The sequence below is a fragment of the Aythya marila genome (genome assembly GCF_965140915.1).
Source record: "Aythya marila genome assembly, chromosome: 3".
NCBI classification, from domain to species: Eukaryota; Metazoa; Chordata; class Aves; order Anseriformes; family Anatidae; genus Aythya; species Aythya marila.
Genome location: NC_139044.1, coordinates 36604126 through 36620502, shown reverse-complemented (window position 1 = coordinate 36620502; position 16377 = coordinate 36604126).

Below are 16377 nucleotides of genomic sequence, written 5' to 3'. Positions count from 1 at the left end.
CAATTAGGAGGCTGAAAGCCCCAGCTGGGAATGCTCTCCGCGGTGTTTTTCCAGGAGCAGGGGGTAAGGGAGCCTCCCGGCCCGGCGTTAGGGGGTCACCGTCGGCCGCCCCCCGCCGCCTGCCCGAGGGGCAGGAGCAGACGTGAGGCTGGAAGGGAAACTCATCTCCCCCCGGCCTGGCCTTCGTTAAAAGCGCTGTAATTGCATAAGCGGCCGTGACACTTCCCGAGACCTTTCTCCTCCTGAAGGGCCAGCGCGCACGTTTCCAGGGCTCGTCGGCACTTCCCGACACCTGCACTTCCATCAAGTTTGCTTTCCTACCGTCTCCCCAAGTGCTAAGAGCAAGTGTTTCGATGTTAACTTCTGGGAACGGGCTCCCGAGCTACCACCTCACGCTTAATTACGGCTATTTATTAAGTACCCCAGCGTATCCCAGCCAGAGCGGAGGCTTTCTGCTCCACAGCGGCTCCGGACACAGCCGGGCACGCACCTCTCACCGGCTGGTGCTGTCCCAGCCATGTGGCCGGCGGTCCTGCTGTGCCCTGCTGGCCCTTTACGGCCTGGCGTAGCCAGAAGGACCCCATCCCCAGTCCCTCAGGCAGCGTGGGCACTCCTTGAGGTGACCCCAGGCAAAGCCAAGCTCTGCTTCAAAGCAGAAGCAGCCTCAGCCCTCGGAGTGCTCCAGAGCAAAGGTGCTCCCAGCCACAGGTGCAAGAAGCAGATTGGGACCGAGGGGTCAGTAAGAGCGGCCAGCAGCGCTCCCAGGGCTCAAACAGCCGGAGGCGCGCAGAGCATCGGCTCCAGCCCCGGCAGCTTGACCTTTCTGCGGGTGAGCCTCCCTCCAGCTGACGTGAGCGAGGTTGACACGAGCACTCAGGGCACTGTGTGGCCGAGGAGTGAGACTTCCTTTCTCGAGCGAGCAATATCGATCAGCGCATCGCCCCGGCCGTGCCTCGCAGTGGTGGCAGGGTTTCGGTGCAGCCCGATCGGGAAGCGAGCAGAAGAGGCGGCTGAACACAAAGGTAAAACTAACCTGTTGGCTGACCCCGTGCAGTGTCCCTTCTGCCTCTTCCTGCAGAGGCCCTTGCGCTGCTGGCAGCGCTGGAGGGAGGCGAAGCCGTGCGGCGTGTGCCGGGAGCTGGCTGTGCCCTAGGTGGGTGTCCCGGTGCCATCACCCCGCCAGCTGCCCCCGGACAGCTCACACCGCAGAGGGGCTGCCTGAATCCATGAGCGGGGCTATTTGCTTCCTTTTAAACACCCTGCTCCTTGTTTTCTACGCTTACAGAGCACGAGCTGTGCAGGAGGCAGGGCGATGCTCTTTGCCCGTGCCCAGGGGCAGCCCTGGAGTGTCAGAGCAGCAACATGTGAGCCAGCCCCATCTGCTTGGCGCTGCGTTTATCCTGATGACACATAAGTAGCAGAGATGCCGGCCACATTGTCTGGGACACGAGGCGGAGACTGTTATTATGTACTATTTCTTAAATGCCCCGGTCTGAACACCTCCCATAATAAACTCCTGGTGTGCTCACCGTGAGCACAGACGGGCATTTTTGAACGCAGCAGTGACCTAGAAGCACAGGTTACACCTCATCTACACGCAAAAGCAGTCCAAGTTCTTTCAAAGCGGTGCAGAGCATTACACCAGCACAAACACGGGCAGCAGCAAAACATCCCGAGTGCTTCCACTGCCGGGCAAGCTTTGAGAGGGCTACGAGGATGCTCTCGCCGGGATGTTGTTGCATCTTTGCACCACGGCCTGCGCTTCTCTGTCCCCCGCCTTCTCTCCCTTGCTGCTATGTTTGGAAACAGGAAGAGAGCAGAGCTGTCTGTCTGTGGTCTGAGGGGATGTCCAGGAGGTGGCTGCTCCAGACAAGGGCAGTCCCTGTCCAGCGGGTGCATGCTGGCGTTTGTGGCACCGCTGTTTACCCACCTGCCTTCCCACTGCCCAGGAGCTGTTCCAGAAAAAAAAAAAAAAAAAAAAAAAAAAAAAAAAAAAAAAAAAAAAAAAAAACTTGTTGCTTTTTCCTTTTCCACAGCAGGTTTCCCATTTGGCTCCTCCTTGGCCCAGTGGCAACAGAACTGTCTGGAGGCACAGGCTCCGTGCTGCCTGCCTCCCTGCCTAAATCCTGCCTAAATTCCACCTGCATCCCTGCCTGCATCCTGCCTGCAGTCCTGGCTGCAGCAAACCCACCCCGCAGCTCAGCCCGCCCGCTTCCCACGCGGGTTTAATAACACGCATTAAAATACCAGGAGGATTCACAGCGAGAGACGGTGTTTGTGGGTGCAAGTCGGTCTGAAGAGAAATAATACGCGGTAACCTGCACCGGCAGGCCCCGGGTCTTGGCAGACACCTGCTGCCTTGCCGCGGGGGAGCGCCGGGGGGAGGCCGCCCACCGTCTCACCAGCTCTTCTGCTGTCACTCCGAGTGGGGATTTGGGGGCCCCACGCTCCTGGGCTCCCCGGGTCCAGGCCGGCCCCGTCGGGCACATCCAGCCCTTGGGGTGCTGAGGCTCCGCCAAGCCCCCCAGGAGCGAGGGCTCCTGCTCTCTGCCGTGCCGCCGTCTGCTAGATCGTGCTGTGCTGGCAGTTTGCAAAGCTGTCTATTATCAACACGTTAATAACCTTTCACAATGTTTAATTACTTGGAAAGGTAATCAGTCCTGTGGTAGCTATTTGAAAAGCATGCCCATTTCACTTGCTCTTGGCAAAGACTTGTGTTTTTTTGTCTTTCATTCTCGCAATAAATATGTTACAACTGATCCTGCTTCAAAAGGCTATACCTATTTGTAAAACAAAGAGGAAGATTGCTCAGTGGCCTTCTGGCTCGGCAGCGGAGTGGCGTGCCACAGATCTCTGCTGCTGACATCGTTGTGTATGGATTACAGGAGACTACCTGTTTTTGGTTTATTGGTTTTTTTAATGGCTTCTCACTTAAGGGGCCTGGTTTGACACCCACGGACAGGTATTCAGGGGTAGGCTCTTAAACCTGCAAGAGCAAAGAGGTCCAAGCAGGGGAGGTGGCTCCTGCCACTGACTGCTTAGAAATAAATAGCCAGGAAGCCATAAACACATAGCCCAGCCCCACAGAAGCACCCCCACTTACTCTGTCACCGACACTGACGGAGGTGCAGGTTGGGACAAGTGACAGCCACGATGCTGGGGACAAGAGGAGGGAGCAGGAGGACTTGGTGGCTGCAGGAAGGGGACAGGCCACCAGGCTGAGTGCCACCAACCTCTCCTGAGGACAGCCAGCCACGGCACCCCACAGAGGTGGCAGGTCACTCTCCTTCCACACAAGGATGCTGCCACTCATGACACGAGTGGGCTCATACACGTCACCCGTGGGCTCATGACCCATGCATATGTGCAGCCCGTGGGGACCTGCTGCGACCCCCATGCTGGGGCAGGGTGGGCACGAGAGGTATTAAGAACAGGGTGACTAAAGTTGTCCTTTTCCACTGATGAGCCGTGTCCTACCAGCCAGCACGTTCCACTTCAGTCAGCGAGGTGCTCACTTTGGGGAGAAAAACATGAAACACTTTCAGAGCAAAACATTATTCACGGTGGCAGCGAAAGCCTCTGGCAATTTTTCCTCCTTTTTCCGTAAGTACAAGCATGTCCAAAAAAAAACAAAAAAAAAAAACCAAAACGCCAACAACCAACAACAACAGCAACAAAAACCCACAGCGAAAAGCCCCCAGCAGCTTTCAAAGGACTGAGCTTTCAGCCTGCAGCTTTCCCCTCGTGTAGGCACATTCAGAAATCTGGTCCGAGTCCTGAAAAAAAAAAAAAAAAAAAAAAAAAAAAAAAAAAAAAAAGCTTTTAACAGCCCTGGGGCAAAAGGCTCTCACTTGCTAAATCACAAGGTTTGCCACATTGAAATGTAGGGACGTGCCCACAAATGAGAACTGGCTGTCTTAGCTCTTGTTCTTGAACATTTGCCAGAACCCTTCCAACAACACGAGTAGGTTCAGCCACCTAAGCATCCCCGGGCTCGGGGAGCCTACTGACATGCCCAGGAACACACCGGGGGACCGTCGGTGCATTTGGCAGCCGTGTGGGCTGCCCTACCACATGGGGCTGGGTGGTCGCAGCTCGAGGAGGGGGTGCAGCCAGGCTGGGGGTGCTGGCAGGGAGTGAAGGGCAGGGAACGGGACGTGGGTGAGGTTTTGAAGCCCCTCGGCACCACAGCAAAGGTCCTGCCACTCGGGAAGGGTGTTTGTGAACCTGCTGTGGAGTGTGGACTTTGCCTCCGATGGCCAGGACGCCAAAACTACATTTATCCTCGCCTTTAGGCACAGGCAAATGACAGTCCCCACACTGCCCCACCAGGAAGCTGCTGAGAAGAATCGGAGTCGTATCCACAAGATGAGTGACCACTTCTCTTTTTCCCCCCCCAGCTTGCTTAAAGAGCGGTGGTCAGAAGGGCAGTGAGGGGCCAGCACTCACGGAGCTGAAGAGAGGAGTAGGAAAACGCCGCCCTGACAGATCCTAAAAGCAACCTACAGCACAGCCAACAGCAATAGGTGCTTCCTCAGCGCAGGCCTGCCAGCGAGCAGGAGACCCAGCCCAGAGCTCTCCACGCCATTCCCGGGCTGTGTATCCTTATTTAACTTGGACAGCACAGCTCAGTCCTCAACTGCAGATATATTTAGACTTTTATTTCAGTCACAGACTTGGAGAGAGACCAGATGTACACCTCAGACCTTGCCTGTAGTCATTCCTTGGCCACCTCGCTCTTCTGCTAATGTTTATTTAAACAGATGAGGGGTGGAGCCTGACCTGGTAAGGGGTTGAGAAGCTCTCTGAAGGCCTGTCCCTGTCCCGGGCTCTGGTCGGCCACCGCATGGCGATGGTTTGACCTGGGAGGTCTGGAGCGGCACTGTGTCCCTGTCCTGCCTCTCCTCAGGGAGCTCACAGCCTCCATTTCCCTTCTGCTGCCCCTGTCCCTTCCTTCCCATCCTGAGGGGCCAGATCTCATACCTCAGAGGGGTCTGGCGTTTCAACCAGGTGTTCTTCTCACCCCAAGCTCCAGCAGGTGTGGACCCTACAGCAAGGCTGCCCCAGCCTTTACCTGCAGCTCCTGGTACCAGCTTTCCCTCTGGCTCTCCTCCACAGGGCAGCTGTGAACCACAAGCCCATCTCTCTTGTTGGGAACTACATGTTATCCTTTCTGTGGGTTTTAAATCCCATTTAGGTCTCTCTCAGCAAAGTGGCTGTGCTGGAGCTCAGCTCCCACAGCACCTAGACCCTTCCTCTGCTCTCCCTGACCATTTCCTCCTGACCTTCCTCCCTCCCCTGGCAGCTGAAGGCCTTCATGTGCCTGCTGTGCCCTTCCCCAGGAGGACATCCCTGCTCTGGAGGAGGCTCCTCGCTCTGCATCACCTGAGCCTCATCACTGCCCCAAGTCCCACCACCTGGGGAACACCAAGGAAGAAGCACAGGTGGGCTGGGACACCCCAGGAGCTCCTCCGAGGCTCGGCCCACCCCGTGACAACCTCCGAGGTACATCCCGAGTTTCCAGGTCAAAGTCCCGGAGAGGAGCGGGCTCTTCCCTCCCGACGTCATGGCGCTGGGTTACGAAGTTCAGCGTGCAAGTAACAGTCCCACCCACGGCTTCTTTCCACATAATTATGGTTCACTAGATACCAGGAAAAGGAGAGCCCCTGCCTGGGCTGCTGACGTCTTTTTCCTTTCAGGTTCAATGGCTGCTTTATTGTGGTTGAGTTTTCTTCCTTTCTGCTGCCCGGTCTTTCTCTGACTGGAATCGTTCCCCTCTGAAAAACTTGGTGACTTTTGCTGAAAAGCAGTTCTGCCACTTCTGTGGAGAGGCAGCTCGTACAAACGACGCAGTGGTAGTTACGGGATGTGTGGTTTACCTCAAGACGTCACATCTCCTCCCCCAGAGAAATCAGGAGGGTTATTGCTCAAATTCGGCTTCGATTGTATAAAGGAAAAAAGCCCTGTGACTTTCACTACTACTTTTAATGTTCTAAGAAACCCTCATGCTCCTTCCCCGGGCTACTTCAAAGGGCAGCTAGCTGGGGCACGAGATGCTGCCCTTTGGCAAACCTAGGCACACAAAGTGTGGTATAAAACCCCATGAGTCAGATTTCAGTATTTCCTACCTGGGGAAAGGAGCTATTGATTTTGGTGGGGTTTTTTCCTGATCAAAGGCTGGACAGAAAACACGCAGCCCTCTGAGAACAAGGTTTGCCCTTTTCTGTCTTGCTGTTGGGCAGTTTTGGGGACCAGAAATACCACGATGTGTCTCTCTTGGAGGTGCAGCGCTGCTGGGCTTGGAGAGCGAGTTCTGCACAGCGAAGGAGGCTGCGAGGGCTGGGGCTGCCGAGCAGATCCCCGTGCTCTGCCACAGCAAGAACCAGCACGGCAAAACCCCGGGATCAGCTCTGCGATGGGATTGCTGCAAAGTGAGGGGTAGGCAGGCCGGCCGTGCCGGACACGCACACACAGCGCAGAGTCAGATAGAGAGCTGGGAGAGGAAGCTGGCAAACCAGATCTCCCCGTCCGGCTGAAAAAACACACGCTCAGAAGGTAAACAAATATTACAGCCAGTGGGAACACGCTCACTGCCACCTTCCTCACACAGGCAGCGTCCCTGTCGCCAGACCGACAGGCCACCGGCATGCGGGGACGGGCACCCAATGCAGCGATGTGCCCCGGGATGCTCCTCTCGCCCCTTCTGCTGGCAAGGACAGCAGCTCCTGCCTCAGAAGCCACCCCCCAGGTTTTAACAAATTTTACCCTCTGCAGACCCGTGCCAAGATGAACTGGTATGAGCACAGCGCTGTGAAAACCCGAGGTGCAAGGTTTTACTCATCAGTTGGATGGTGCGCTCTCTGTGGGCTGTTGTAGCCCCAGCAAGCGTTGCCCTTGGCCGCTGTGATCTGGAGGAGGGTAAAGGGTGAAAAACTGTGCTGTGGCCTTTTGCTCATGCCAGTTCTGAGAGTAAACCCCTAGCATTTGACCAAAACCATGACCGAGTTCCCCTTAGACAAAGCCGTCGGTTCTGATTTCCAGCGCAAGTGTCTGAGGGTGGGGTCCCCAGGCGAGGGGCAGACTTCCCTTAGGTTGATACAAGGAGGCTGTGTTGCGTACGATGAGCGCAGGGTTTGCTCAGCAGTGTCTTCCCCCCCCACATGAAGTATGAAGTATGGTGCTCTGGACCTGCCCAGGAAACGCAGCTGGTTTCCTGTCGGCAAGCCCGGCAGGGCTGCGTTAGCTGAAGACCTCCCTCACCTGCAGGTCGCTCCAGTGCAATAACATCTAGTGTTGGCACAGCAAACGTCCAGCGGTCCCCACTGGCCACAGTGCAGATACTGCAGCTGGGTGCGGTGCCGGCGGGCAGGGGAGGTGGGAAACGCACGGGGGAAAAGGAAACCATTGCGACACAGCCAGACGGAAGAGGCAGGCGTGTAAGTGTGATGCAAGGACATCGTCTCGTAATGCTGAGGTGTGAGCGTGGAAGGAGTTCCCCTTTCCGGGGACGGGCTCTGCGGCCCAGCATGCTCACCCCAGGCGCCCTGTGCTGCTGGGGCTGGCAGGCTCCACCGGTTGGCTCCCTAAACCTTCCCTCGCTGAGGAAGTGCAGGGGACACCAATTTGACAGTCACGGTGGAAATATTCTGTCTGTCAACATTGCCTTTCATCCGAGCATCTCAAAGGCCTCTCCAAGTATTAATTAAGCTCACCTCCCCCCTGCCCCCAAGGTAAGTATGAATAATTATCGTCATGAGTAGGATGGAAAGCTGAGGTCACGCTTGCCCAAGAGCATGCAGCCGGCCACAGAAGAAGAGCCATTTCAAGCGGCAGTCACCAGACAGCAAACCCTCCTTGGGCACCAGCCTCTGCCTGCAAACCAGCCCAGCCTGGCAGGCTCGGCTCAAGGGCTTCTTCCCCTTGAAGGTCATGGAAAAGCAAAAGGTTATTTTCATTCTAGGATGCAATGAGATCAATCGTACCGTACAGAATTTAGGTTAAAATGGCATGAAAATATGAACCCCTCATATTCATGTGAAAGCTTTCTGCACAACGGGAAAGGCATATTGTCTCATGTACCCCATCTGCTGTGTTCAGCTCTTCTGCTGTTTTCTGCGAGATCAATAGCTTCTCAGAGGAATGAATAGTAAATCAGGTGTCAAGGAATTAGGGGCAGAACTTCAGGAATATTTTAAACCAAAAGTGATCAAAACCGCGGTTATACAACTGTGCTTATGAGTTATTTTACTATTACCAACTTCAGGGCTTGGGGTGCTTTCATTTTCCTATGCCTCCAACCATTCTGTATCAAGGCGTCCCAGGTCAGGACTGCTTAGGTTGCAAGTTGAGGTTTACTTTAAAGTGATAAAAACTCACTGTCATCATCTAGCCTGAACTCTTGCATGGCCCAGCCCAGAGGAACTGAGGTAGTTGCCCTGTAGATAGCCCAACCACTTCCATCACATTATTTGGTTAATTTCCCTGGATGTATCTGTAGCTGCTGAAGGGACTCTGAAGTTTCTCCGCCTTCCAAACGCTGCTCCACGCGGCACGGAGAGGCTCCGATATTGGGCTTCTTGTTTGCAAATTCCTTACCTACAGGAATGTTGTGGGAATGAATATACAAATATTGTGAGATTCAAAGATATCGGAGTAATGTGGAGGGGAGTCATAAATATACCTCATGCAGATAATAGGAGCTATAAATTCTGCTGCCTTGATCTGGCTTGGCATCGCTGCTTTGCAGAACTACTTGCTGTGCTAGTTCCTCCATCCGTGGCAAGCTTCACTGTTTATTACTGATACATGGCCATATCATTATGGTCTTCTTGGGGACGGTTCGGGATAAAAGCAGCCTTTAGAGTTTGAGTTAGGCCCTTTCCAAAGCAATGGCAGCTGGGCAGAAGAACACGTGTACGAGGCCTGTCAGCAAGTTAAATTCACCATCTGTCTTGTGCCAGCCCTGCTTTCCGGGAAGTATCTTTTAGGCAGCTGTGTGGCCTCCGAGTCCAAACCACACTTGACACCTTAGCCACCACAGATAGGGCCCCGAGGAACAAACGCTAACGAGAGTGAAGAAACCCAGTAACTGACTCTTTGTCGAGGAGGACGAAGCGATGGGGGGGGAGGTTCTGGGGCCCCTCTCCCTTCCTCTGCCTCCCCTCGCAGAGCTCCCCCAGCCTGGGTGCTGCAGGCTTTCAGCTGTGGGGCCGCCAGGTGGGACATGAAAACCCCAACTCCAAGCCTCTTTGTCAAGCCTCTGGTCACTCGAGCATGGCCAGAGCCATGCAAAAAGCCATGTACACCCCACTTGCCATCAGGTGGACATGGCCAAGCTCTGTTCTCCTGGCCGGTCCCTCGCACCTGCCGGGGCAGGGACTGTCCCTCCTGGCTCCTCACGAACATTACGTGCTGCAGAGCTGCCAGCTGGGTAATGGGGAGGGGGGGCCCTGGGGACCTCCTCGCCCCAGCCATCACCGGCCCAGCTCCGTGAAGTGTTTCAGATCGGTGCTGTCTGTTTCCAATTACGTCCAAGAGTGTTGATGTACTGAAAAGCCAAAGCTTTGATTTACGGGCTCTTGGACAAGGGAATGCAGTGTTTTCTATTATCTTTATCTCTAGATCTGCTCTTGTTGCTTGCAACGAACTTGCAGAGTCTAACACGAAGGTCTTTCACTAGGTTTTCCTATACACTCGGATGCTGAAATCCCGCATTAAGAAGCGGGACAATTGCTTCTGCATCAGATGGAGAGGTCTGCTTGGCGCACCCTTGGGAGGAGGACGCACCCACAGAAATGTCAGGATGGTTTCCCCTCAGAGGATGGCCAGAGCCAGCCCCCGGCCCGCTGTACCCAGCTGTGCCACTGCTCAGCCCAGTCCTCAGCGAGGGCCTCGCTGGCGGCTGTGCCGAAGGTGGGACCGGGAGCCAGCCCGCTCCCGCGTCACTCTGCACCAGACATTCCTCTGGCTGAAGTTTTTGCTGCATTGGCTTCCCACATATTTATCCTGACATCACATGGGCTGGGGCCCTTCCCGCTTCTGCCCAGTGTGAGCTTACTGTACAAAAATCGCTTTTAGAAAACGATGCCTTCCGTGGAAGGAAAAGGCTCAGATGCCGTGGAGAGGACTTTTATGAGCTTTGCCTCAATACTCGTTGTGCAACATCCTTGCAGGATTTCATTATTTATGATTTTATCTAGCTACGTTCTATGCCTAATAGCTCGGAGGTGCTGTTGATTAATTTTTTCCAGCCCTTTGATGTACCGGCAATAACTTGTCCACATTGCCCTGTGTCAGTAAAGTGGAAATTGCCACGGCAGAGTTGAGGTGTGGTGTCATGCGGTGGCCAGAGCTGGAACCACTGCCCGCTCCCGCTGCGGGATGAGGCTCCCCCGGCCGCGCTTCTGCCACTTGCGTTGCTCCAGTGCTTGGCTGATGGCACTGCATGCTGAGTCAACTCCTTGAAATGGGAAAAACCAAACCCAAACAAAAAAAAAACCCTTTGGTTTCTCATTTCTTTTTTTGCTAGGCTAGTGAGTTGAACTCGCTTTCCATGCACGCAGGTATGTACCAGAGCTGGTGCCGAGGGAGACGCAAGGGATCAGGCAGTGAGGAGTGGCGGGAGGAAGAAAAGGGAGAAGCAAGAGGAAGAGGAGGGAGCAGGGCAAGCGGGGGCAGGCTGCGAGATCTTCTCTCTGAGCCACACCCTGCGTATGGACACTGCCAGTCTCATTCCTACTGTACTGGTTCCGACCTCGATGTTGTAACCCATTTCTGTGAATCTTTTCAATTAGGCAGTGATTTATTGGTTAGTGGGGTGTGTTTGGACAACCTCCAACGACAGACACGAAATGCATTACCATGCTGAGCTCTGTCCTACTGCTTGCAAACTAAGGCATGAATTTTTTACTCCAGGAAATGAATCTTTTTCAAAATGATTATAAGATTATATGACTAGGCTATCAAGTGATATAAACCTGTCCATTTCCAAGAGCTTCACTGCAGTTACACCGCTTACAAAAGGATTTGCTTCAACATTTTTAGCTACCCCAGCACATTAGTTGCTGATGAACTGGAGGTCTTCCTGAAAAGAGTGCATTTATCAGCATAAATGGACCTCTTTGTTCCCTTATGTAGAGGTTTTCAGCCTGCTCAAACTAAAGTGTTTGCCAGTTCAAAATTTATTATTTCTTGTCATCACTTCTCTTACAGTCATCACCTCTCTGGTATCGGTCCAATTCTGTGGATTTGTCAATCACCACCACAAAGAAACCCTGAGCCAAAATAAACCTGGCATGACTTGATTTCTGTATTACAGATGTACTGGCACAACTGTTGTCCACAAAATCTCCCATTTCAGCAAAGTGCTTGAAATCCCATTGACTTCAATTAATAAGTTAAGCAAGTGTTTAAACACTGTGTTTGAACTTGGGCCTGATGACCATACCTTGGCCAACTGCACTCACTGTGTTTTCTTTTTTTCTTTTCTTTCCTTCTTTTTTTTTTTTTTTTTTTTTTTTTTTTTTTTTTAATAGTTACACAGCTTTTAGAGGAATTTCCACATTTCACTTCTGTCAAGACATCAAAAAATTTGGTGAGATCAAGGAGAAATGAAACCAGATACTATATTATCTTCTGACATTTTTTCCTTGAGCAGCTGACTGTAGTAGATTAAGCATTAAGGATCCAAGGACAGTGAATGAAACAGTGAGGTCGCCTTCTAGGACACTTCCCTCTTCTTCAAGTTTTGGGGTCAAATCTTGAACAAAAAATATTACTCAAGCAAAACTACCCGAGGAAGGGAATTTCAGATGAGGAAAAAACCTGCAGATTCTGGACCACTACGAATATACTTTACTTCATGGTTGTTGGTGATGTCTGGCACTTTTATATTACATGCTACTCCTGTTTTCCCTGTATGCAATTACATAGGCATATCAGTGTAATGCATGGTTATTACAAAATAACCACAACATGCTGGGAACAGCAATTTATGCCTCTCAGTTGGACAAGGCTCATCTGGCCTTAATCTGATCTTTTTTTTCTCTTTCTTAAGGAACATCTTCTATTTTAAGGCCTTCTCTGTTTAACCAGTGGAATCTATGTTAATTTGACCCATATTAAATCAAATATTTTTCCATTATTCTCTTGCTGATCAAAGAGCTTTCAGGCAGTTTCCTGAGACACCGGCATACCTTACGGCTCCAGCAGGAAGCCAGCGTACCGGCATGCAAATGCTCCCCCGCCTTCCTCCTCTTGTGAAAGTGGCTGCGAGCCCCAGCCCCGCTGCCTCCCAAGCGGGGCTCAGCTGCTTCCCTCTCCCCTTCCTTCCCGTCTCAGGCACACACGAGGGCACTGCCGGGAAATTTCGCAGTGTGGGAGGAAAAGCCATTTGGTGCTGCTCCTTATGGGTGCTGGGCACTAGGCTAGGTCCTGCTGCAGCTCCTAACTTTGGGAATACGTTCCCTGCAGTACAAGCCGTAGAGCTAAGTGAGGTGCGGGTTATGGTGTGTGGGGTGGGCTGGTGCCCTGGGAAGGGGTCACAGCAGGCTCCCCACCAAGCAGGGAACCAGCATGACGACTCAAGAGAATAACGGAGGAGTGTGCCTCACATCTCTATTTTTTTCTCTTTTTCCATTAGGCTTGGTCCCTTTGCCCACTGTTGATGGAAAACACTTGCTTTCATCCCCCAGACCCACCACAGGGACCCCTCTCCTGCGCTGTGTGCCCAGCCTCTCACCCCGCAGCCCAGGGAATGCTCGCCGTCCCTGCTGGCACTGTGCTGGAGGCGATGGGCCCCGCGGTGCCCAGCCCTGGCGTAACTGCGCAGCTACTGAACAAAAGGGAGGCGGCACCACCTCCTCCTCCTCCTCCTCCTCTTTGTTTCCAAGCAGGCTGCCCTGGAGGAGCTGGCTCCCGCAGGCGAGAGCTGTTGGCTCTGCCTTATCAGACCTCGCCTCTCAGGAGGCTGGCGGTCCCGGCAGGTGGCGGGTGATGCCGGGCGTGCCCGCGAGCAGCCCCGCAGGCCCTGGGGAAGCTCAGGCACTTCCCCGTGAGCGATGGAGGCCTCAGGTCTTGAGCCTCGGTGGCTGAGGCCTGGGGATGGGCATGGCCTCCAGCCTGGCCTCACCTGCACGAGGACGAGGCCTGGTCCGGCTCGCATGGCCGTGGCCGGGGCTACCTCAGAAGGGCGCGGGGAAACCTGATGAGCTAGCGCCTGCAGCGCACTTTGATGTCCTCGGATGAAAAGTGCTACGCCAACTACAAAGCCTTTTTAATGTTATAAAGCCAGAACTTCTTGCTACCTTGACTTGGCAAAGACGCCGATTAGATGTTATCGGTCTCGCTGTTTACACTTAGAGAAGCTGCTGCAGTCGGCTGTGGTCGTGTTTTGTTTTTAGAGTACCCGGGTGAAATGACAGAACAGTTAATTTGGGGGGCTGTTCCTTCTAACTTCAGGGAGCGGACAGAAGTGACCTTATATTTACTGTCAGTGAAGTGTGTAATAAACAAAACAGTCCTTCAGCAACAACAACAAAAAAATAAAGAAACAAACCCAAACAACAAGCTAATCTATTTGGGCATACCAGTGTGTCCTGACTACACCTGCAGTAACTGCACGGAAAGGCTTTCCTGCCCGGGCCCGAGGAAAAAGCATTACAACAGCCTGTGCTTAAATAACTGAGCATGGCTTACGTTTCATAGACACCAGCCGACTCCCAAATTAGAGCCTGTTTGGGCCGGGTCTCGTTAACTGCTGTTGTCTCACCCGCCACTAAGCCTTTCCCCACACAGCTTCGCTTGATGAAGCAGCAAAGCCCACCTTGCAGCCGGGCTGAGGAGCGCGGTGGTGTCACACCAGTGGGCATGACACCGAGCCCATGCTCCAGCCTACAGCCATCCGACGACTGATGCCGAAATACAGGATGAAAATGTGCTTCAGGGCCACTCACACCGTGGGCACAGCGATGTGCATGGCGGAGTGAGGCAGGCACAGTTTGGCCCCCTGCCTTCAGATGTTAAATCTCCCCAGCAGGCCTACCCAGCGCTGTGTCTACAGAGACACTAGTAAGTTAATTGCAAAACACAAATTACTCCTGTAATTTAGGAAACTGGAGCCAAAGGAGGTTCCATAACTCAGCTGTTCTCTCCCAGTTAACACCGTTTGCTCTCTGCGTTTCCTTGCCCCTGCAGCCCCACCTCGCTTCCACCTTCAGTCTCTCAAGTGCAAACACAGCACTCAGGAGGCATGCTGCTCCAGCTGTCTCACACTTGGTTTGCGTTGGATTATAAAACTAGAAAAGGCTTCGTATAAACATTTGCTCCACATTTACAAGCCGTATTTTGCAGTCAGCCTCCCAGGATGGGAGAGTTTCACCACACTCAGCAGTATCGCTTCCCGGCCAACAGCAGCACAGCTGCCCCCCCTTCTCCTTCCAGCTGCCATGGCTTGCCTGCTTTCTCTTCCTTCAAATCCAGATTTGGCCACGAACTTGGACATGATCACCTTGATAGCAGGAATAAGCAGATGCACACATAAAGCACTCTACAGAGTGCTCGTCGGGCTCTTTGCATGCTGTCATCATTCCTGCAGCTGCCTCCAAGTTTGGGGATGCCCTGAATTGCCTGCTGGCAACAACCAATTGCTTGTAAGCACATTTTGGGTCTTTCTCACTGACAGCTTCTCCCCATGCTCACCTGGATGATGTTCAGAGGGCTTCAGGAGCCTGTGTGTGTGGCACCAGGCACCCTCAGCCTCTCTGGGCTGAGCAGGAGTGGGGAGAGCTGCAGCCGTGCTCAGGTGCAAGCAGCTGAAGGCAGGACTCTGCACAATGAAAGGAAACTGGGTACAGTGCCTTTGCAAAACCAAATAAACAACACATTTGGAGAAAAAAAAAAAAAAGGTGCTCGAGAAACAGCTCGCAGCAAAATGGACAAAATCCTTCCCTTCCCCCAGCAATAGTGGGTTGTACAGGCTGGAGTGTTTTCACACTGAAAGCATGGCAGCGTTTGGGAGATTTCTCTACAGTCTACAAATAAACAAAACCCAGGGAGTGTTTTGCATTCAATAGTTAATCACAGTTGGCTGAGTGTTTATATTTTTCTTCACTGTAAAGGCATTCTTGGTCCGCCTCCCAAACAGCTTGTTTTGTCTGCGAGATTTAATCTTGAGTGGCAGGACCAGGCGCAAAGACAAACCTCAAAACAATCCTTATTTTTCTATAGCAAGATGTCAGACGTAAAATGCAAACTTCCCTGCAAACAGGCCCCTCAGGTGTGCGCGTGTACAGACTCCTGCTGGCTTCCAGTCAGAGCCTGATCCTGCGGCCCACCAAGCCGCTCATTGCACTCAGTTTTAACTCGTCCCTGCTTGTGAAATGCTCTTTAAACAGAACAAAAGACCCCAAACAATAAGAATTCAATGCATATTGGACCAGTTTCCAGCCTGAGACCCTTGCTGAAGAAGTGGCTTGTTTGTTTGTACCCAGAGCATTGGCTCCAAATGCCCAGCTGACTTTCAAATCCAAGCACAGCTTTTTTTCAAGGCAACATCAAGGTACCTTTCATAAAGTTAAAAAAGAAGGGATGATGCAATATGACCATAGCACTTAAGTACTCAAGCTACTCTGCTCAGAACCAGCTCAGGCAGTTATTTAGAGCACCGCATTATAGACACCAGCTACGTTTTTGCAGTGGTCCCTACTGACACCGAACAAGCGACTGAAAAAGTACTGAATGTATGTCTTTGCACTTCTAAGATCTGAATGAAAATGGTAAGAAACAGTGAACTTCTGAAATCTCACTTTTTTTTTTTTTTTCTTGTTTCCTTTTCCATTTGCCATTGACTCTGAACTAGCTTTTAAGTTAGATAATATCATGTTGTGCTTAGATCTCTATCTGAGGTTTTAAAAAAGATCACATGGAAGTTGCCTGAGACACGTCTGCAGGTCATTTAGTCCAGCCTTTCCCTTGAAGCAGGGCTACCCCCAGCACCAGGACTGCCACGGGTTTGCCTGCTTATATCTCAAAATTCCCCAAGAAGATTCCCCAAGCTCTTGGGGGAAATGCTCTCTTACCCCAGGCTGGATATCCTGGAGATTTTTAGCTATGATGATGTTGCTTTTGGAAGAAGGATTTTTGACAAGACTTCCCTGTAAACATAACCTGACAGAGCCTGATATAAGGAGCCATGAAACTCCCTGTGAATTCATTTTAGCAGCTTCTTGCAGCTCCTCATAGCCTGTGAATACAGCACTAGACGTGTGTATACCCTTGTTACTTCTTTCCTGCAAACGCTTTAAAATCGGTAGTTGTTGTTGTTAGCAAAGATCAGGTCTGTACAAATAATGCTTGAGGTGATGCTGCTGATCTCCAGTG